This window comes from Falco punctatus (genome assembly GCF_963210335.1).
Source record: "Falco punctatus genome assembly, chromosome: 6".
Lineage (NCBI taxonomy): Eukaryota > Metazoa > Chordata > Aves > Falconiformes > Falconidae > Falco > Falco punctatus.
The window spans coordinates 46228320-46250705 of record NC_137585.1 but is presented as its reverse complement, the minus strand read 5'-3'; the positions used below and the strand labels follow the sequence as shown (position 1 = coordinate 46250705).

The window sequence follows — 22386 nt, the reverse complement described above, 5'->3', positions numbered from 1 at the left end:
AGGTCAAAAAGAAGTAAATGAAACTTCTCTATTGGTGATTTCCATTGAAACAATTATACTGATTTTAATGACTGTAGGATAAGGGAGAATGGATTCAAGAGTCAAACGTTAAAGCTGAAGGCCAATAACTTTGTTGGCTCTGCCATAGTACCTGGTGGTGTTTGACACATTGTGCAGCTGCATTGGTACATTGACTACCTACTGCGGACATCAAAGAAGCTGATGCACAAGGGAAACCCTTAATATCCAGAGACATTGGCACCGATTGCACCAAGGAAATCCTCCAACAGGTCAACTGGAAAATACTTCATAGCAGCTCAAGGCTAGTTTGTACTGTGCTTGGACAACTGTGCTGCTCGAACAGCAGCATTTCATCCTATTTAACAGTGGTGTTTTGGATGTTATCAGTGTCACCCTGATGTAAATTAAAGTTTAAGTTAACTAAGATAGAAAATTATAGTTTATGGAAGATTTAATGACAGTGCATGTCTTCAGATCACCAAGAATATGTCAGAGCCATCTAATTCTAAGCCTATAAATGATCAAAATACCTTGCCATGGAATTAAGGCTAAGAATTCATACAAAACCAAAAATATACACGTAGCTTTTAAATAGACTAGTAGTTAGTCCAGAACCATTGACATAAGTTCAGGGGAAAAAAACAAGGCAAACAAACTGCTGTGAGCAGGTTAAACCAGGAAATACAGAAGTAAGATGACCAAAAATGCTTTAATTTTGGACCATTTATCTGTCTTAAGTAAAAAGAAAATATGTATAAAAAGAGTCAACTTGCTATTAATTTCTTAACATCATGAATGCTGAAAGTTTTTAAACACAATCATATTATACTTACATGACATTTTGATTGAGCAGAATCAAGACACTTTAGATGCTGTAACTGTAAATTCCTGTATTCTGCTCAGCACACTTTTTTAAAGTGGAACTTGAAATCTGAATGCATCAAGTGTTCTGTGCCTCTGCAACTGTTAAAAATTCCTAACTTGAATTCCACATTAAAAAGTTGACTGTTTTTGCTGTACAATGGCATCAATTCACCAAAAAAAAAAAAAAAAAATAATGTCATGAAACACTATGAATAGAAAGCTTATCTATAATTTAAAAAAATAATTAAAATTCTACTAAAACAGGTAAATATAAGATTAAATCACAGCATTAATTTCCTTCATCTTTCTGAACACTGATAATGCTATCCATTTCTGTATGAACTAATCAATCTGAAGAGCAGAAAGATGCTAAAAGGTATACATAGGTGTGAGAACGGAGTACTGTATTTATACAATACCTGCCTTGTGAGCCGATTTTTACTACTATTACCCTACTAAATGTGAAAATATACTGTTTCTTTTTTTTTTCTTTCTTTGTATCAAAAGTATCAAAAACTTACAATTAGATTCTTCGGTGTTCTTAAAAATTTTATCAATCTGTGTCTCAAACATCACTCAGCCGTTTCTCTCTTAGCTGCAATGTAGGCAAAAGATGTTTAATTCACAGTTTGACTCCTCACTACTTGCGAGAAGCCCACATGAGGACTTGTGCTTTTGTTTCATTAATAATAGCAAGAGACAAGGTGGTTGTCAGAAGCTCAAGGAGAGCGCTTTCCTGTGGGCTCTTCTCAGTGAGGCTCTGCTCGAACTGGGAAAGCGAGAGAAAGGAGATAAGGATCAAGAAAATGGCAGAGACCAATTAGTCAACGCAGCCTGTCAGAGCAACCCAGAACTGGGAATGAAGAAGTTGTCTCACCACACACCAAGCCACAGGAACAGCAGGTGAAAAAAATGTATATTTGGGCAACATAAAGTAAAACATTTCTCACATAAAGAAAATAAAGGGAAGGAAACTACCTTTTGTATGAGGTTGTTGACAAAAACATATCAAAAGAGAATCACTAACTAGCAAGTCAGGATCTGATTAAGACCTTGAAACTGTGATACTGGGATTATGTGGAATATGAAAAAGACAACCAAGAAAATGGGGTATTTGGAAAAATATCACTGCCAAGTACAGCATTGATCTATTTGTCCAGCCTTCCGACATAGTGATCTTATCACTTCGCTCTATCTGCCAAAATAAGCCGGAAAGGCAGTGAAAAGTGGCTGCAGCAAATTCCTGCACAGAATGCCTTCTCACAGAAAACTTGCTTAAAGAAAGGGAGAAAAACATTTTAAGACTGGAGAAATTATGGCAAGAGGTGGTGGCTGGGAAACAATGTTTAAAGAAAAACCCAGAAACATAACTCTGTGTGTGTCTGTCTGTCTGTCTGTCTGTCTACCAAAGCAGCAGTTTTGAAAAGTAAGATGGAAAAACCCACCTCTGAACCAATGCTCCAGGGCTAGGATCCTCATAAAGCTAGGATGAAGACATACTCAGATATTTAAGAACTCTGCAAGATGAGACTTCACTTCTTGTGAAGTGTGTGTACCATTCATTAGGCAAATAACAAAATAAGGAAATGTTCTCTTTTTTTTTTTTTTTTTTTTAATTTAACCATTGAGGGCAGAAAAGACAAAACTGCTTTGAGCCCACCAGTAGTAAATGCTTTCATTTAAAGAACTAACTTCTATGAAATAGTTCTTGTAAGAGACGTAATTAATTTCAAAGAGAAAAAATATACTTTGTAAAATTAAAAGACAAATAATTGGATGAGTAACTACTAGAACAATTGGCGATTCCTCTTTGCAGTGATGTTTTGAAGAAACTCCCTGATTTTCCATGCCCAGTCAGATCAAAAGTCCTCTTTCTCTGAAAACTTATTAAAACTTACTGGACTTAAACCAGCCTTCCTTGATCTCTTTACAAAGCCAGTTTTAATCCTGCTTTAACTGCATGAAAGAACAGTTTCTGTTGTTACAGTGCACATAGCAATGGTACATGACTGAGAAGGCACGACACTGTTCTCCCTCTGTTCGCCTGGTTCTGATCTGTAAAGTAACAAAGCGACACTGTGGCCAGAGGATAACACTGATACTAAGCTCATTTCTTAAGAAATTAAATGTAGAAGTGTATAAACGTAGAACACACAAACATCAATTATAAATAAAACCCATCTTAAAATGCTCCCTCTATGTATTCCCCTGCCTATATATATTCCCCACAGTGACATACTCTATTTCCAATTCTGCTCAATGGAAATAATTTGAACAGGGACTGACTTCGAGGTCTTCCAGATTTAGAGTAAGATTTTATTTGATTCAGTGGGTTTTAGCCTAAGTATTCTGACTCATTCAAGCATCAATAAGTTGCAGGTGATGGGGAGCAGAAATTATGTCAAAGCTGGGGAAAAAAAATCAGTTTCAAAAGCCTGAAGATGTTGTTCAAATCATGATAAATACATTATGTGATAGTAACCATTTTCTATACAGTTTCAAAGGCTTGGCTTTATTTGGCACTTCAGTGATTAAAAAGTTAGCTTGTTAGGGCCCTAAACGGCTTGTACTATTTCAGAGAAGTATGGACTGAGGCAGTTAAAAAGAGAAAGAGCATCTTACATCCATGGCTGTCTCTAAAATTAATTTAAACATCAAATAGATGTAAAAAACCATACACATACATATTTAAACCACTCTTTCAAAATATCAGGACATCTGTCTTGTAGGAGTTATTGCTCTTGGTGAAAATACTCACAGCAGAACAGGGACTTCTGATAATTAGTTGAGTCAAAACAGGCCTACATATTACAAACAACAGAAAATACAATCCTTTCTTACTTCTGCCTTCTATATTTTGGGTTGTTTTTGTTCTCAAACAACAAGGCATTCCCATGGTGGTACCCTGCAAAGCTGGAATCTCTCCTGTGACTTTCAATCATAATATCACAAGCACATTAATAATGTTATTTCTGACTCAAAAATTTTACAAAAATGTAAAAGTGGTAGCTCTCATGATTAAAATAAAACTAAAAGACACAAGCAGGCTACAAGCACGCAGCAGAAGTGCTACCACCCATGATTAACCGAGTAGAAATTAGTATTCTCACATGGTGCTTCATTGTGCACTTGCAAGAAATAATACCAAATAATTCAATAAAGCAGTAATTAAAAACCTGCCTCAATTCTCCTGGTAGTGTGGCAATCATGCTCCCACAACCTCGCAGCTGAGCACGGAGAACTCAGCTGCCTGCACTGCACTGCAGAGAAACAATCCACCCACCACTGACTCCTGCTGTTTCATAGGGGATCCAATTACTGGTATCATTCTGACACTAGAGATTAGCTGATTGCCAGTTCAGTGTGCTTACAAAATCTTATGTGTCACAGGAGGCCCTTTACTTGTTTCTGTAAGACAAACAGTGTTTTTTCTAAATCTATTAAAAACCCACTAGTATATATTCTCTCTCATGTGTGGCACTTCAGCCCCATCCTGTTGGACTCAAAGCAAATTCCCCCTTTAAAATTGCTGTACAACTAATGCGTGTGGCAGTAGCAGCAAAAATACATGTTTAATTGTGCTTTTCAAAGAAGAGACTTAAAGAGAAGCAGCAGCCACATATGCCACTATTTTAGCACTCAGAGAGACCACGGATCTGTTTGAAGTCTGAGATCACGATTAAAATTTTTCCTAATGAAGAAATATTCATAGAACTTTGCACTGATCTTATTCCAAACCTAAGAGCACACTGCAACAAGCATTTGTGAAAAACAATGGCTTGATTTCTACCAGAAAGATTTATGTTAGAAAGTTGTTTTTAATCTCCAATGATGTTAATAAAATTAATTAGGGCTGCACAATATCAGTCAGTTAAATTCTGTTATTACTCAATGACAATACATCAGTGGGGCTCCAATTCTCTTTTCCTGTTCCAGCTGTTGAACTGAAACAAAAAGACAAAATGGAAAAGCAAACTACAAGTAGGGCAAATTAGTATCTAAGCATGAAAGGTCAGATGCAAAGAAAAATAGAGAAGAAAGACAATGATGAGCAAGAAATATTTCTATTTTCTCACTGCCAACACTGGTATTCCTACAGGCAGACATTGTAATGACTGCTGATTATTCAAGTGTCTAGACTGTATCTACATATGAGATACCAAGAATACCCTCTTTAATGCTCTGATGAACTTTACCATCCGTTCTAGAAAACAATGTCTTCATCAGCTGCGACCAGACACATTATATTACTTTGAATACCTTAGGATTTTACTGTAAATATCACCATCTCTAGAGAACAAAAGTTTAAATTGATGTGGGAAATGATGTAATGCCATGTAGACACAGAGTTAAGAGGGACTGTATTTGTTTAAGCTCCTATATAAAAAAAACAACCAGAAGGGCATTTTTCAATCTCCATTTTAATTAATTTCAACAAATCTTCCTCAGATAAAAATGGAACTTCAGCCATAAACTTCTGAGCTTCAATTTTGCCCAATGACAATACGCAAAATTTTGTTCCAGATTATTAGAAAGACTTCATTCACAACATATGAACAAAGAATACTGCCAAATAATACAAAGCCAGAGTTTAGATAGTATTAGATATGCTGCATTTTCACAAGTTGACTATTCTCTTAACACCCTTGGGAGAAGAAAGCTATGGAAAATTGCTGGTCAAAAGCATGTTAAAGCTTTATTTTATACCCTAACAAGAGTAAAAAAAAATATACAATCATAAAACAGTTTAGGGTAAAGAAGCTGCTTCATTTCAGAGTTTCTAACCTCATTGGGTCCCAAACACAGCATAAAAACAGAGCTGGGCTAGGCAGGGTGGGTAGGGATGTCAGAAGCCATCTCACCACCCCTCTGCCCCCAGCAAGGATCTCTAACCTGCCTCTGACAGATGTTTGCTTAACTCATTCCCAAAATTTGCAATAGAGGTGCTGCAGCATCTCAAATCAATCAGCTGCTGTCCTTCACTAACCTTACCTTTAGAAAGGTTTCCCTAATGCCTAATTTATATGTCCCTCACTACAATTTAAGTGCATTATTATTCTTGTCCTGTTCCCCATAGACAAATAGGGCAGTTTATTACTTTCCTCTTTGCCACAACCTTTCATGTATCTGAATCTAAATCTTCAATCTTTTCTTCAACAGACTAATTCTTCCAGACTGTGGGCTTTGTGAAAGTTTTCTAGAATGCTGATCCTCTTGGTTGATTTTCTTTGGACTTGTATGCAAGTCATGGACCAACTAAAGTACGATATGCAATTTTAAACACACTAACTTCCACAGTGTTATCCTCTTTACTGCCAACATACACAAACGGCACTTGCTCACTGCACTTAACACTTGCTGAGTGCTGCTGTTTTTAAACTAAAACCGTCCCTCAGCAGTTTTTACTAACAAAACTGTCAAATGGGCAATAAAACCAAGTATCTGCCTAACTTAAAATCATTGACCAACAAAAAAAAAAACCCAACAAAAAGCCCCCACAAACCTCATTAATTCAAATTTTGGGCTCTGTTCTGTGGTGCGACTTACCCTTGCATCATTATCCAATGCATACTGTGTCTAAAGTGTACTCTTTCATTAGCTACATTTCATTAGTAGGTTGACAGACATTTCACATGCACCCATTCCAAGTGGCTACTCAAATGCCAGGCAAAAAAATAAATATCATGTGCTCATGCACCTGAAAAAAAGTTACTTCCATTAAGCAAGAAATGTAAGTGCAATATATTATGAAGATGACTAGTTCCTTTTCAAAGAGGTGACAGTGAGCTGTAAGCAACAGGGATGTACTAAATCAGAGAGATCCCCTTGCTCCTCTTATCTCACACTGGTTAGGTGTCATCGCTCCTTTGGCTCTTGCTTTGTCAGCCAAACTTGCTAGCCAGTGTCCCCAAGGCAGAGCTGCTGGAGCATTCAATCTAAATCATCAGAATAACAGTGATGATATTACATGTTAAGCATAGGTAATTCTTTATTAACCATTAATTTTAAACGATGTTATTGAATGATGGCACCCATTGTTAATGAAACAATGAGCTTCTGCCTAAATAACCTTCACCAATTCAAGTTCTATCACTAGCATTAGCAACAGTGATTATTTTTTTCACTGAAGCAATACTACTCTCTCCTGACACTTGCCCTAAGTATTTTACTATACCCTGTTGCCAGCGTGATGTAACATTAGCAGAGCGTGAGCATTCCTGCACGCTGTTTCCTACTAGTCAAAGCTATCCAGGAAAGCTGAGCATATGTACTGCAAAAATAGAAATATATGTATGAGACAACACATTCGGAGTAGATTTGCCATTCTGTGGCACTAAACATTTCCAACCACTTATCAACTGTAGAGTTGCTATTTGCATTTTGTAGTCTATACTTGAAAGCATTACAGCTGCCTGTGGCAACAAAGGAAATGCAAAACTTGTTGGAAGAAAATAAATAAAATAAAACAGTTTCCTATGGGACAATTCAAAGTCTCACCTCATCATCCTGAGACATCAGGGAGTCTGTGTTGCCTCTGTTTTTTATTAATAATGCAGCAACAGCCTTTCAACCACTCTTTCTGAAGAGAAGCTTTTTCTTTGGAGGTGATATGAGTCATGTGATTACCTCACTCATCTAGAGTCAAAGGCTAAAAACAGATAGAGGTTCTCACTATCAACTAGTCTATAATTTGGCACCCAGAGAGGCAGTAATAAATGGGTGTTTATCTACTCAATGGGGAATTTCATTCTACTCTCCACCCCCGAAGTCATTACCTGCACAATAGGAATGAGCAACAGAAATTCACAACATAATAAACTATTACAGGCTTACTGCTTAAACTGCATCTCAAAATAATTTTCTATACCGGAAGCTATAAGCAAACTGTAATCCACAACATGAGAACTTTGTTGATACGATGAAACAAGTGGCATTTACATCTCTTAAGAGCAGAGAAATGTATTATACTCCAGATAAACAGTTTCTGCTGTTCTTAGTATTGTCTTCCTTGCTGAAAAAAACATTAAATACTCCTCATTTTCTTTTCTTAGAAGACATTTGAATAAACCAGTGTAATTGAATAAAAATTGGATAAGGGTCTTTCTGTCTAACAAAGTTGAAATACATTTTCTATCGTGTTGAGAAAAGCTTATCTGCTTGACAGGGTAAGTAATACAAAAATATTGTTCAATCAACTTGGTATAACATTTACACTTATGCTTGGAAAGCATATTGCCAGTAAGAAAAGGAATAATACTTCTAATGTAATATCCAGTTAAAAACATGCACAGTAACTTACTCTGAAAAACAAAATCTATTTTTCTAGACTTGGCAGATTAATAGGGAAAAAATGAAAATACTTGTGAATCAAAGAACACTGAAAATGGTACACAGTCAAAATTCATATTTCTAGTCCATTTTTTTTGTGAAAAGTATTGTGGTACCATTTTTAAACTAAGGTATGAAAAGCTAGCACAGTTTCAAGTAATACTTCTCCATGGCCTTAATCTTAACAACCTAGTTTCTAACGAGTGTTATATTTCTTCACGCATGAAAAGCATAACCTTTTTTTTTCCTTTTTTTTTTTTTTTTACATATTGTGGAGGTATTTCAGTATAGAAATCTAGCATAATCTACTCCATTACTGATATCACTGAAGTAGCTGGGTAGTCATCCTGTGATCCTATGCAAGAAAGCACAGTAAGAAAAGTAGGTAGTCATTAAGGGAGCAACAGAAGCCACTTGCATAAATTACTGTACAGTAATTCAAAACAATAGAAGGACAAGATATGTTTGAAGCTTATGCTTCTCTGTTCTTTAAGCCTGCCCAAAACTTGAGAAAGAGACCACAAGGTAGCTCCTGTTTAAGAGAACAAGTCAGCATTTCTATTTTCTAAAAATAATTCATTTATTTTAAGCAGCTAATTTGCTCTCTCTACTGTTTCTTACTACTTTTGAGTGACGGGACTAACTCCTTTAATGCTAAAACAGGCAATAGACCATCACAGCCCAACGTGCTTTTTTTTCTTTTAAGTCGCAGAGGAAACTGAAAGCGGTAAGTATGCAATACTTTCTCCAACTGGAAGGAAAGGAGTTCCTTCTAAAAATGTGTTTTTACAAAAGCATTATGTTTCCTTTCCTAAAACTTACCAACACGATAATTTACATATTTTAATTTATTTACTTATTTTTTGTCTATAGGAAATTAAAGACCACTGAAAGGAACAGACAGCTCCACAAAATTTACAGTTAAGATCAGGTTCTCATCCCAGAAGGTACCACCTACATGCTCAAGTTGCACAGCTCCTGCCAGTACAGATGATTTCGGTCCCCATTAAATGGTTTCAGCTCACACCCTGGACTTCCAGTCCTGCCTTCAGGTTCAGAATAGTTACAATGAAATTATTTCACATTATTCAAATTATTTCTCAGGCAATAAGATGTGTTAATTAGATGTTTCTCTCCACATGCCAATGGATAGGGTTCTCCACAATTATGTTTACAGCTGTCATTCTCAGCAAAGGACTCAAAATGCACACAAATTTTATCTGCAAATCTCAGTGTTCCCACACCATCAACCTTTATATTCTGTCAGAGTAGAGTGCAGAAGCCTTTTTTCCCTTTTTTTGTGCACCTTTAACTAAAAGAATAGTGGATTTCAGTCTCTAGCCACAAAGCACGCACCTTTCATTGACAATAAAATTGCAAAAGCTTTATCTTGCACCTGAGTGCAATCATAATAGCTTAGAAACCAAAATTCAGGGAAAATATTGGAATTGTAAAAAAAATTAAAATCTATATATTGTCAGATATGAGGCCTGACTCATGTTCTTTCAGAACTTGACTTTTTTATCATACCTTGACTTCTACCAGTCACTGACTCATGATTCATCAGAAATTAATCTATGTTCAAAATCAGCATTCTTTCTCTGTGCTCTCCAGTACTGGCTATCTGAAACTGGACCTTTACTAAGAAGCCATCAGAAAGGCTGAGGGAGATACGGAAACGTGCAACAGAGAGTAGAAGAAAGCAGGATGAATTAAACCTAAGCATTTCTCCTTGTGGGTGACTCTGAACATTTATTCTTGCTCTAAGACTCCCAAGAAGAGCAACATGGAGCAGAAAAAATCCCTGACATTATTTTTTAATAATTATTTCAGGACATACTAATTAACTGTGCTCTGCCAGGAGAGAGGAGTAGATAACCTAAAATTTCAAGATCTTCAAATTAAGAATGTCTGTTAGAAGGCTGTGTGCACTATGGAGGGCAAGCGCTGACATTTATTTTGTATAATGGTGCATGTCTTGAGGATAATTGCCAGTGGAATATTATCCCCGCTCCACATGTCAAATATTAATGTAAAATCAATAAGAAGCCATGCTCCCAACATTTTTCACGCACCTGTGTTACCCTCCGGAGGGTGCTGCCACACTCGGTGCCAGGCTCCCCCCAGCTGCTGGCAGCGGCTCGCCGCAGCCGCCCTCCCCAGCACCGCCTCACTGCCGGCGGTCAGCAATGGCTCAGCAAGCCCCTGGCATCTGTAGAGCAAAAGCACAAGGTGAGATGACGATTTCTGGTAACTTCGCTGCTCTGTCAGCAAGTCTTGAGAAATAGAAAGTATAAAGGTTGTTTTCCACAATATAGGTGACATCCTAGTTTGAAATGACACAGTTGGAGTTGCTTTGTGACAAGCCTGGTGTTAAGACATGACAGAAATAAACCCACATGAACAGCCATCCTGCCAAATACACTTAGACTCACATAAAAGCTTCACTTGATAGCCCCCAAATAATTATTTTTTCCCCAAGAACATGGTTTCCTTTCAAGCTCGTTATAAATTAAGCTTTTCTTCACTTTACAGCTGAACCAGGCCTTTTATCAGGCTCTACACTTCAATTTACCTCATGGCAAGACACTGGGAAAAACTTCAGAGTTAATCAAAAGTGTCACAATTATGAGGGAAGAAAACCCCAATGCACTATTGTTCTCTGCAAACAAGCCGTAGCAGATCTCCCTCCTCGTTTCCACTCTCCTGTAACACCGCTCAGGCAGCTGTTCCTCAGCTCAACATTGCAAAACTGCTGGTCTCAAAGGAACTTCATTTTCTCAGAAAATGTGCATCCCTGTAAGTCACTGGCACCTTTCAAACCAAGATTTGAAAAGACTCATATATAAGTTAAAAGGTATTTGAGTGTGTAAGGGTGCAGTTCTAACATGTATCTTCTAGATCAGGTATTTGTATACCAACCTACTATAATGTATATAGTTAGAAAATTACTACAGTCTATCACCCTCAATTTAAATTACACCAGCTAAGGCCATTTCCTACTCCTGGTTGTTCATGTACCGAATCATTGCTCCTAAAAATGGTGATTGTAGTGCTCAGAAATACACGTGAATTCCCATCTGGATCTTGTTCCTGGATATGTTGCTTTATGGAATGGAGCTCAGTTATTTCTCTCCTTTTTCTCCACCTCAAGCTTCCAGAGCTCAAGGCCAACATTTTACTGAGGCACGTGGGAGAAAAAGGCAGCTAATTTCCATGGCACAGATGGAGAAAAGATCATAACCACAGCTCCTCACCTTCACTGACTGCGAAAGATGCCATGCTCAGTTATCACTGCCAGGATATTAGATATTGTCTAATCAAACACCACCAGTGAGGGGACTATTCAGAGAAGCAGCTCCTGCCTGCCTAATTACTGAAGATGAGGAGGCAAATATGACCCCAATATTGTATGAAGCATATGTGGCAATTTCTACTGTTTCCTCAAGCAATCCACTCCACTCTCCCACTAAAACTCAAAGCCAAGAAACTTATTATCCTGGACTAACATATTTGTGTATTTTTCAAAAAAAAAAAAAAAGATTTTCAGAAGAAAAGAGATCACTGTGGAGAGATGACAGCATGCTCAGTCTCATCTGTGGATGCATACTGGCAGCAGATCCTGTATGGGGATGCCAAATGAACTCACAAATTTGCAGGAGTCCATGTAGTTTGTTGCCTTTGCTTGCATAAAACAACAGCTTTTACAACAAAGGCCCTTACAGACTGGAACTAAGCAGGCCTAAGGTGAATTTTGAACCTACTGAATTTGTGTTGTTGGGTGATGCATAGCACGTGATGTGAAAGTCATCTAAAATACGATGGCACACACCCATTTCCTTACCATAAGAGATCTTTTCTGTTTTAATCAATGCTCACGTTTCTGAAAACAGACTGCAACTTTTCAAAGATTTGAGAGTATTTTATAAATCACTGCACAGACAAGTCATTCAACCAACCACTGAAATGCAACTTTGTTTTGGATGGATGGCAGAAGAGGGTGGGTATAAATTATTGGCCTATGACTATACAGGAATTTGGCCAAAAGTAAGAGCTTACCATTACAAAAAGAGCAATTATGTGCTTTTGTAGCTGAGAGAATCCTCGATTATAGATGCGTAGGAGAACAACCTCCACAGAAAAAAGATCTCAACAGAGCTCATACTATAGGCTTTACAGCAGTGAAGAACCAATCAATCCCTTCTTGGAATCAAACCCATGGTTGCAGACAATAGAAGTATTTCAAAAATCAATGCTTAGATATAGTTCTCCCTCAAAGGTCAATTGGTGAATGTAGGACATCCTGCTGAAACACTGGCTTACCCACACTGCTTTGAAGAAACAGTCAGAGAATGGAATATCTCAAGCAAAAATTACTGTATAATGAAAATAGGGCATTTTTTAATACATGCAACATTTAATCAAGCTAAAACAATTACCATATCTTTATATTAACCAATAGTTTCAAAGTGTTAACTCAAAACTGCCCACCTGAACCCCACACAATCATGAGCAGAGATGTTAGCCCCTTCCTATCCCTAGCTATGAGGCATGGGAATTCCTCTGTGGTCAATTGCAAGTATCACTTGTCTGTGTACTGGTACCTACCTAAGTAAAAAAGAGCTATCGAAAGAAGCAATTCTGCTAGTGTTAACTGGCTATAACATTAAACATTTTTGGCATACACAAACAAAAAATTATTCCTATATCCAAATACAGCAGAAACACAAACTGCAGGAAACAACTCCTCCAGTCCTCATAGAATATGCATTAAAACATTCAACAAAAGATATTATCTCAGCTAGTACATTTACTATTAAATTATTGATGAGCTACTTCTATTGTCATTTATACTTGAGTTACTAGAAATTAAAGCAAATACTAAATTCCTCAATACAGCACGTCTGGAAAAAACATATGTTCATAGGCTTCAGGATTCCCCGTATTCCCAAAGGGGTTTTCATAACCTCACAGGTATCTTCAAGTCCTAGAATTTGCATTCTGCTTCCCAGCTCAGCTTGCAGATGTTTAAAAATACATGCAACAAGACAATTTGCTTTTGGCTACGCACCTAAAGAGGTTCAAACATCTGAATTATTCTGTCTGAGGTCAACTACAATATATGTGCCCAATTAGGTTGAAATCCATCTGGGAAGAGTTATGAAATACCAAGATCTTTGGTGCTTGGGAACTTGTACCTATTTCTGACCAATGCACATCCCCTCAGATCCTCTTCCAGGAAAAGGACATATTTACAGGAACCACATCTGAAATACAAGCTTACGCTTTATGAATTTGTAGACTTGTCTTTTAAATTTTGCCATGCAAACAGATACAAAAAGCGGATTATAATAGCAAAATTTTGTAACAGTCTTCATTGGTTTCTGGAATACTAGAAGACAAAGGATGTACATGCCGTCATAGGCACTTGTGTGCCAACAAGATTTGCAATGAAGATAAAAGACAGGCTTCTCTGGGCTTTAACAATCTGTATATCTACACTGTTTAATACAACCAGAAAATATTTTCCAGGAGTTCAGGATCAAGGCATATATTCTGCTAAAGAGGTATACACGAAGGATAATTCCACCAAAATGTTGTTCTACTGTAAAGATATAGTACTCATTATATATATTTTTCAATTTAATTCAGCTAGTTATCAAGAGAATTAATGTTTATCACAAAATGTATGGAAATATTTTTTTGCACAATTTTTTGCACAATTCAAAACTGTTTGACTAGTAACTCAAGTAACTCTTACAATTTATACTCTAAAATAATTTCACATAAATTTCTAAGTGATGGGAGATATTTCGTATCATAATTATTTCCTGAAACATTTCAACACAATTAAGGTAGAGCTAAACAGAACTCAAGTGGTTCTGCTCTTCAGGGATTCACGTTTAAGTGAATTCCCAACCCCCAATCTGAAAGCAATCTTTGCTTTCTTTTCTCCTGAAATAGATAGCACCAGTATTAAAACTACTCTTGGGAAAGGACAACTCACAACAGAATTATCGATAAATGAAAATGGTAATAAAATCAGCGTATTTTTTCTTCACTAAAAACACCAGATTACAAAACCCAAGTAGGAATTTTAAACAACTAAAGTTAAATAGTTATCTGCCTTCAATACTGTTAATCTCTCTCCCACTCACCCCAGCCAATCCCTACCAGCTCCCCAGTCTTATCTTACTTCTCCTTCCAGGAACAGAACACAGAAAAATCAAAGAGCAGTGGAGAATGGACTGAGATGCACTTGTAAATATTTGTTTCAATCCTGAAGAACACAACAGTATAATTCACTATGTGCCAGCCATGGTTTTTTTCAGAAATAATCAGCATAGTATCATAAACCTGGAATGTAAGCCTCAAATATGCTTTAATGGACTGATTCCAAAATGCTCGAGACTGCTATCTATCAAGAAGGTATGGAAAAAAAGAATTTGTGTTAAGTAATTTCTGGTATTTGTTTATTCCCTAACTACCTGAAATCAAAATCTAAATAGGTTGTGTTCAACCAAAATCCTCTATTTGTAGCAGTATGAAATTAAAAAGAAAAAAAAAATCACATCATCCTTATCAGAGAGAGAGGAAGAGTCAGAATCTATTAAATCTATCTTGTCTGACACAGAATTACATATGTGATGTAAAAATCTATCTTGTCTGACACAAAATGAAGCTGGTCATGACATAAATTTAAAGGACACAAACCATCACAAAAGTAGTAAGGAACACTGTGGCATGTGGTTTCTAGAAATATGAAATTGAAACATCAGTTGGATTCATTCTGTAAGCCGAGCGTGCAACGATAAATACATAATTCCTACCTCAGACTTGCAGAGCTGCCCAAAAAACAGAAGACTCTATTAAAAGATACAATGTTCCTGATCTCTATTGGTTCCTAACGAACATCTGCGCATTACCTCCTTACCCAAGTCAGACTGGAGCCTGAATAATATAATCTGACAATCTACAGTGCATCCTTTAAAAAATAACAGAAATATACACTGAAACCTCCTGTTTCTGGAGAAGAAAATCTAAGGCCCCTAACCTGCAAGAAGTCATGCCAGTACCCTGAATGCTGTCCTTGACCATGGCTCAGAGCAGGCAGTTAAGGAAGAGTATATAAACTAGGACATAATCCTCCTGCTTTCTGTTAAATTGGAGATTTAAAGTGAACTTGAATGAGCAGCCTACATCTGGGCAGTTATGTTTTATAGCCACCATGGAAACTCCCCTTCATGAACCTCCCTAATTCCATTTTAACTCATTTCTACCTTTGTCCTCCTTAATTTCCTCTGGCACCGAGTTCCACTACCCAGGTTCACTGTGCCAGGAAGGGTTTTAAAACTTGCTTTTCATGGGCAGCCTGAAGAAACCTTAACTAGCTCCTCTCTGGTCGTCTTCTCCTCACATATCCTGGTGGAGGGAGAGCCAACTCTGAACTAATTGTACCATGAGATAGACTTCTGTTTCATTTTTTTTTTTCCTCCCCAAATTCTTATTTCAACCTGTTCGGCTTGTTGTGAACAGTTTTGTGTTTTGGTTTTTTTTACAGCAGTAAATCTCTTCTTCAAAGAAACTCCCTCTCTTCTCCCAACATGCTCCTGCCATAAGACTCACGACTGTTCTCACAGTCAACTCTGACATGCCATTTTGGTCTCTGGAGTCTTTCAGTACCTCTCTCCCCAAGCTGACACACCTAGACGTAGCTGTATCTAAATTAGCCATAATATAAAACAACCATTCAGGAAAGCCCTCTGATCTGCTAGGTGATTCCTTTATGTTAGCATTGCCTTTAACCTGGTCAAACCCGCCACTTTATATATAGTCCCCAAGAAAGCTGGAGGGCTCAGGGACTTGCTCCGAAGTGGTAAAAAATTCCTCTGAGGTGAAGTGCATGAGCACTAGCAAAAAGAATACCATGGAGGAAAAGGAACTTGATGGAGAATGATAAAAATAAGACACAATTTCTTTAAATTAGAGAGAACTGATGCTAACTGAGCTCCTTTGCCTGAACCAATGGCCAAGGGAACACATTTGCCTGTATTTCAGCAGATTCAGAAAATCACAGTGTGACATGGAAGATGATAGTTTTAATGAGATGACATTAAGAAGGGAAAAAAATAAAACTGAATAGTAGAAAACACCATCAGTTAGTGAGATTTGTTAAGCTAAGAAATAGTCCTTTCTGTCACTGCAAGTTGCATTTCTAAGAATGTTTAAAGATGGAAAACACATTTAAAGAGATAATTCCACATAGGGAGGAAAAAGAAGAAAAACAAAACCCCACCAACAACTGAACAGGTTGGGTTGCTTTCCACTTGTACTATTAGTGATTCTTTAAGAAAAGCTCTACAAATTCCTCAGCCTGAAACAATCTCTACAGAGTTGCAAATGCTGATAGATGGCTATCATATACTCACAGGGCAGGCGGCCCCTGCGGAACAGGGATAATTTGTAGGATGAATGGTATTAGGTCAAGTTACTTAAAAGCCCTCTTCTCCCTCTGTTTCTCTCCATGGGCACTATCTTGCATGAAGGCGATATTCCAGAAGAACAATGAAATTTGTAAAGCAATAGAGGGAAACCTCATAAGGATGGATTAAAAAAAACTACACAGAAGCAGAACCAAGGCTTTAAAAACTTGCTTCCTAACTCTTTCTTCCAAAAGAAACATTTGGAGAAAATTCTAATATTTGCTCCCCACACACACACCCCCACACTCCACACTGCAACAGTAGTACTATCATAAGTTAACACTGTTAACATGTGATAGGACCTATTGCACTAGTATCTAAGAAAATTATATCAAAACTGTTATCTTTTTTTCCCTTAGTGTGACTCATGCCAGCTGGACTAGTCTAAATATTATTAAACATCATTAAATATACTACATTTGAGCTTAACTCATGCCAGAAGCACTAGTTAAGAAGAAAGGAAAAAATAGTGTTTTAATAAATTATGTTCAGAGGCTGTGGTGGCAGGTGCTACCCTAAGAATACCAAGACTTACATACAGTCTCAGTTATTCTCCTCAAACGGATAGGTACATCTACCAACAATTCTGGCAGCATTTCTATACTGCTGTCACTTGGTAGAAGATTTAGAAGGCAATCCAGGAAAGCCTATGATTTGCTATAAAATTAAGAAGTGCTTTCATCACTTTCCAATGGGAACTTCCACACTTACAAGACTAAATTTCATTTAGACTGTCCCTGGAAAGTGACCTGCTTTCTGTACTGCCAGCAGTATAACCCCGCTTTCATCCTGGCATCTCTAAGAGATACTCAAAATAACGAGTCCTTGTCAGCACAGCGCTGAGGAAGACAGCTATTATGAATAGAGTGATTACTTTCCAGTAGCAAAAATCTACTGAAAAGTGCTTTTATATATTATGGTATCTACAACTTTGCAACACTCAATATTTTTATGAAAATTCTACACTTGTACCTGTGTATATGTACAAACACTCCAAGCTATAGCAATTGATGTGGTTTGGGTTTTTTTTATGAACTAATGATGTTTACAGACTTAGAAGCTTTTCAACAGTGACAAATGCAGTATTTTAAAAATTGCATGTCAAATCTACCATGCCTCTGGGAGGACAAATCAGCATGTGTTACGTCTACAAGTCTGCAAGCATAACTGTTAAGTATATTATAATCAACAGGAGGAATGCAAATTACATCAAAGGGAAAAATAAAACTCATAGTAGATAGTAACCACGGCCTTATTTTCCAGAAAAAAAATACTAAGATGCTGAAAATTGCTCATACTTAAATCACTATTAATTAAAATAAGACTTAACTACTTATTCCACTATTCCCTACTCCCTTTCCTCTCCCTGCTCCCACAAAAGACAGAAAAATCAAAATGTCTGTGTAATGGAAACTTACACAACTTTCTGCAATTGACATACAGAGGTGAATTAAAATTCCTTTGGTTTACACTAAAGTGGAGCTTCAGTTTTGGTAACTTTTTTTTTTTCATTTTTCTAAAGGTAACTGAATTTTCCATATGAAATTTTAGAAAAAAATGTTTATGAAATGCACAGAGAAAATAGTTCAAGTGCCTCCCTTGTGCATATGACTTTTTCCAGTAAAGTAACTTTTCTCCTTCTACCTAAGCAGCCACTTTGCTCTTTGCCCTCATTCATCCCCACAAGCAGATTTTTTTCTTTAAAATTTCGGAAGTGCCTCTTAACTGAGGCATGAAGGGCAGGAATTTATTCCTTGCCATAGAGCTGAACTTCAGCTAGATCACCCAACAGAGCTCCCAGTTAACCGCTGTCTTCTGATCTTTGCCACCACTTTCTTTCTCTAGAGAGCTTTGTCAGCAGCATCACCCAACCACATGGTCACAGACGTGGACATTGGATACACCAGCGGCCTTGGGGAGCAAACCAGACCCTGAGTACAACATGGAGAATGGGAATATTCCTGCACCCATGTGACAGGACAGAGAAGGCAGCATCCCACTGCCTCCATTCTAGGATTCCCAGGATCCCTGAAGGCATAAGCCAGAGGGACAGGACAGGACGGCTGAGTTTGAGGAGAGGCACGCAGGTGCACAAAGACATCAGCAAGTTGGTTTCCTCGTTCTGCTTTAGCATCTGCATGGATGGGAACTGCAATACAACAGTAAGTTGTGGAGTTCCCACCTCTGATGAATGTTTGTTTTTTATTTTCCTTAATTCTCAACAAATTTTAAAAAAATTACTAAGAAGCTGAGTCATAATATTCTAAAGGTTAATACAAGCATCCAAGAGTCACATTAACATAACAACAGCAAAAATCAATCCACAATGAGATTGAATACACTAAATTCAGCCTTAATGCCAGCTACAGCCTGTTGTATCAATTTTCAATTTTATATAAAAAATTGATACAATTATAATTTCCCACCTCCTAAATCCTTCGAGGGAAAAAAATAATCTCAGCAATTTAAATAAAACAGAGGACTGACAAATAATTCCCTTTTTCACTAATACATAATAACCTTCTTCTAAGATCCTTCTTGGAAAAAAACTTCACAAATTTTTTCTGGAAGCATTGCGGGTCTACAAAACTAGAACTTGCCAGTGTAGGGACAACACTGGGAAGAATGAAAAGAAACGGAAGAGATCCAAAGGAGTAACAGACTTAGATCCTGCTTGCAATATGGGTACAACATACCAAACAGTATTTTGCAGGCAGAATTCTGCCAGAGTTAATATCTAGTGTAAGTTCATGGTTTAGAAAGCCCCTTTGTGCCATCCTTGAAGTCACTGCATTCAAAAGGATGAAAACAGGAGTGGAGGAACACCTTTAAAATGCATTTCATGTTTTCTTCTAGTCCAAAATTACAATTACTACACACTTTATAAGCCTGCAGCCAGTTCTAGTAAACTGCTACTTACAGCTCATGCATGACAGCTAGCAGATGAAAGTGGTGAGTGAGAGCTCTCATTCATTGCTGCTAGCAACCCACTGCCTTTCTGATCCCTTTCTTCAGAAAGATTAGGTGGGGGGAAATAAGGTAAAGGGTTATTTTGAAAAAGTCCGTATTTTAAAATCACCATCCAGGAGCTGGTTGAGTTGAGCTCTTATTAGTTGCCTCTCATCTCCCACTTCTGTTTCCATAGAAACCTCAGCAGCATCGCCTGCCTCACTATCCTGAAGTCTTTAGATTCAGTCAGTGCCAAACCTGGCTGGTCAAGCCAGCAGAGGATAATGGCAGCACCGTCTCAGTGCCGAGGTCCACATTGCTGGCCTCCCATCACGTGAGGACCATATTATATAAAACAGAGAAGTCACCTCTAGCATACTGCACAGATTGGGGCAGAAGACTGATACAAATCCCAGCTGCTTCCCTCTTCTCCATCACCCCCGGACATATGCATACATGGACTGGAATGAAGGATACATCTCAGACCTCATAAACTAAAGCCCACAAAGGCTGGAAAATCAGTGAAGTCGAGGGATATTGATCTACATAATCAGCACAGCAAAAGGCAGCCAGCTGCTAAGCAGGGGACTTCAATTCTTGTTCCCTTTTCCTCGCTTCTAAAGAAGTGTAGTGGACAGTGTCAGGAAATGGATTGAGAAAAAAATTATCAGACTCAGTATTCAGGGGCACATCGTAACAACACCTGTACTGTGGAAAAACATATTTGGAAAGCCTTTTGTCCATGGTATTTGTCTACTTTAATTAATTCATCTAGGAAGAACACTCCTTCTAGTGTCAGTCATTTGTTTTCTAGAGAGAAGGTACTAGCAATTAATTTGTATTTATTTATTTACTTAAATAGTCTGCAAATGAATCTTCACCAACATTTATTTTTTTTTTACCTGCTGCAACTTCTCCACCACCTTTATCCCAATTGGAATATACCCAAAAAAGTGACATTGTGAGATGACAGCTATGAGTCACCAGGTGACCAAAACTGACTAGTCAAATGCAAAAGAAGGTACTGCTCACTACAGACTGCCCAAGAGGGCTACTAAAAACCCCAAGATGGTGAATTCCTCTGACCAAAAGGAGCAAACATGTTCAGCAAGACAGTCCCTCAGTATGGCTTCCCCTGCCAACCCCAGTTCATCTCATTTCAGTTTGAGTAAATCGTTCTTAAAATAGATCTCACCTTCTCTCAGGCACACTCTCTTAGGGAGAAGTGGGTTATGGAAACAAAACCACAATAAAGACTGCCACCAACATGCTAACAAGGGAGCCTACAGAAACACTCAATACTGAGTAAGAGGTGGCAAAATCTGTCCTATGGAAACCCAAAGAAAGGAGGGGACCATCCTTACATTTCTGAGAACTACTGCAATAATATCTGAACAAGAATCCTCCTCTTTGTACCTATTAGGCCCTGCAGACAGTTTCTGTTCAAGAGATGTTCCCACAATGTGCCAGACGTTCTGACAATCCAGAAGCAATAGAATTGATTTTTTTTTCCAATGTATTAGAGCTTCAACCTCTATATGAAACATGTACTCACTGAAAAATCAAACCATACAACAGATTTGGAGTTTTGGTGGATGTGGGTAGGCCTAGAGGTTGCACAATAAACTTGATTAGCATGTGACTATATATGAATATACACCCACAATGTGTAAGTTATAGATACTCCTTATCTATTGTTCTAAATGACAAGCTAAAGCAAACTAACAAACCAAATGTGTACCATGATACAAGAATTCATTTGCATAATTAGATTTTATTATATTTAGAGATGTGAAGGATTTCTAAATATAAAGAACATATAAGGGCAAATATTAGTTTTTAAGCTAATGTCATGGACATGGAATGTGACAGACTGAATGGAAAAATGTTAGTTTTGTGCAATAACAGTTTTGAACCAATATGCTGAACACAGCAGCAATCACAAGTTATTTCTCAGGAACACTGTTACTTTCTATGGTATCAGTAGACATTCATCTACATTGGCAAAATTTTGTGTCCAAGCCACTTGAGTTTCTTCATCCAGAAAGCAATTTTCTAAAATTGTGCATGTCAACCTAATAGTAAATAATTTGTTTTCCAATAACACTTTTCAAAAGTATAGTTTGTGGGGCAATAATACTCAGTATTATGGATTATTTTTTAAATGTCTGTTGCATCTCACTAAATGTTAAGTGTGAATTTGGTTTCTTAGAGAAAGAAGGTCGTGGCTTGCTCAAATCAGCTGTCCTGGTGTGGGACGTTACAGTTCTCATGTGGGTTGATGCAACAACCCTACCAAGACATGCCAAGCTGATCATTTCATTTGACAAACTGACAGTGCCCCAGTCACACTCACTCCCTTTCAATTTGCCATATTTCACCAGTGACAGAAACCAAGGTTAGGTCTATGGTTAAATGGAAAAATGAAGGCTGGTTCAGTGTCCAATAATGAATTCCTTTTTCAAATCTACAGTTTCCAGCTGATGGCCAAGTAAGTCTGAGAGGCCTCAGTTCTCCATTCCCAGATGCAAAGGCCCCATCACAATAACAGGAATTAAGATTTTTTAAGAAGATAGTAAACAGTAATAAAAACAAGATTTCTACAAAAGTTATTTGTAGAGATCACATTGCTGCCTATACAGTATAGCTGATGTAGTAAAATTTAAAAATTCAATGCAAAAAGCTGAGAATAACACTACAAAAATGGATTCTTTTAGATCCACGTCAATGCCATCAGCAA

General features: G+C 37.5%; 1 protein-coding gene across 1 annotated transcript in view; it reads right to left on the bottom strand.

Moving 5' to 3' along the window:
- Positions 1 to 1391: 1391 nt before the first annotated feature.
- Positions 1392 to 22386, bottom strand: part of NEDD1 (NEDD1 gamma-tubulin ring complex targeting factor) — a 229143-nt gene continuing 208148 nt past the window's right edge. The window contains exon 18 of the mRNA XM_080392626.1: positions 1392 to 10426. The gene's annotated coding sequence lies outside the window, so the exon portion shown is untranslated. The remainder of the gene's footprint in view (positions 10427 to 22386) is intronic.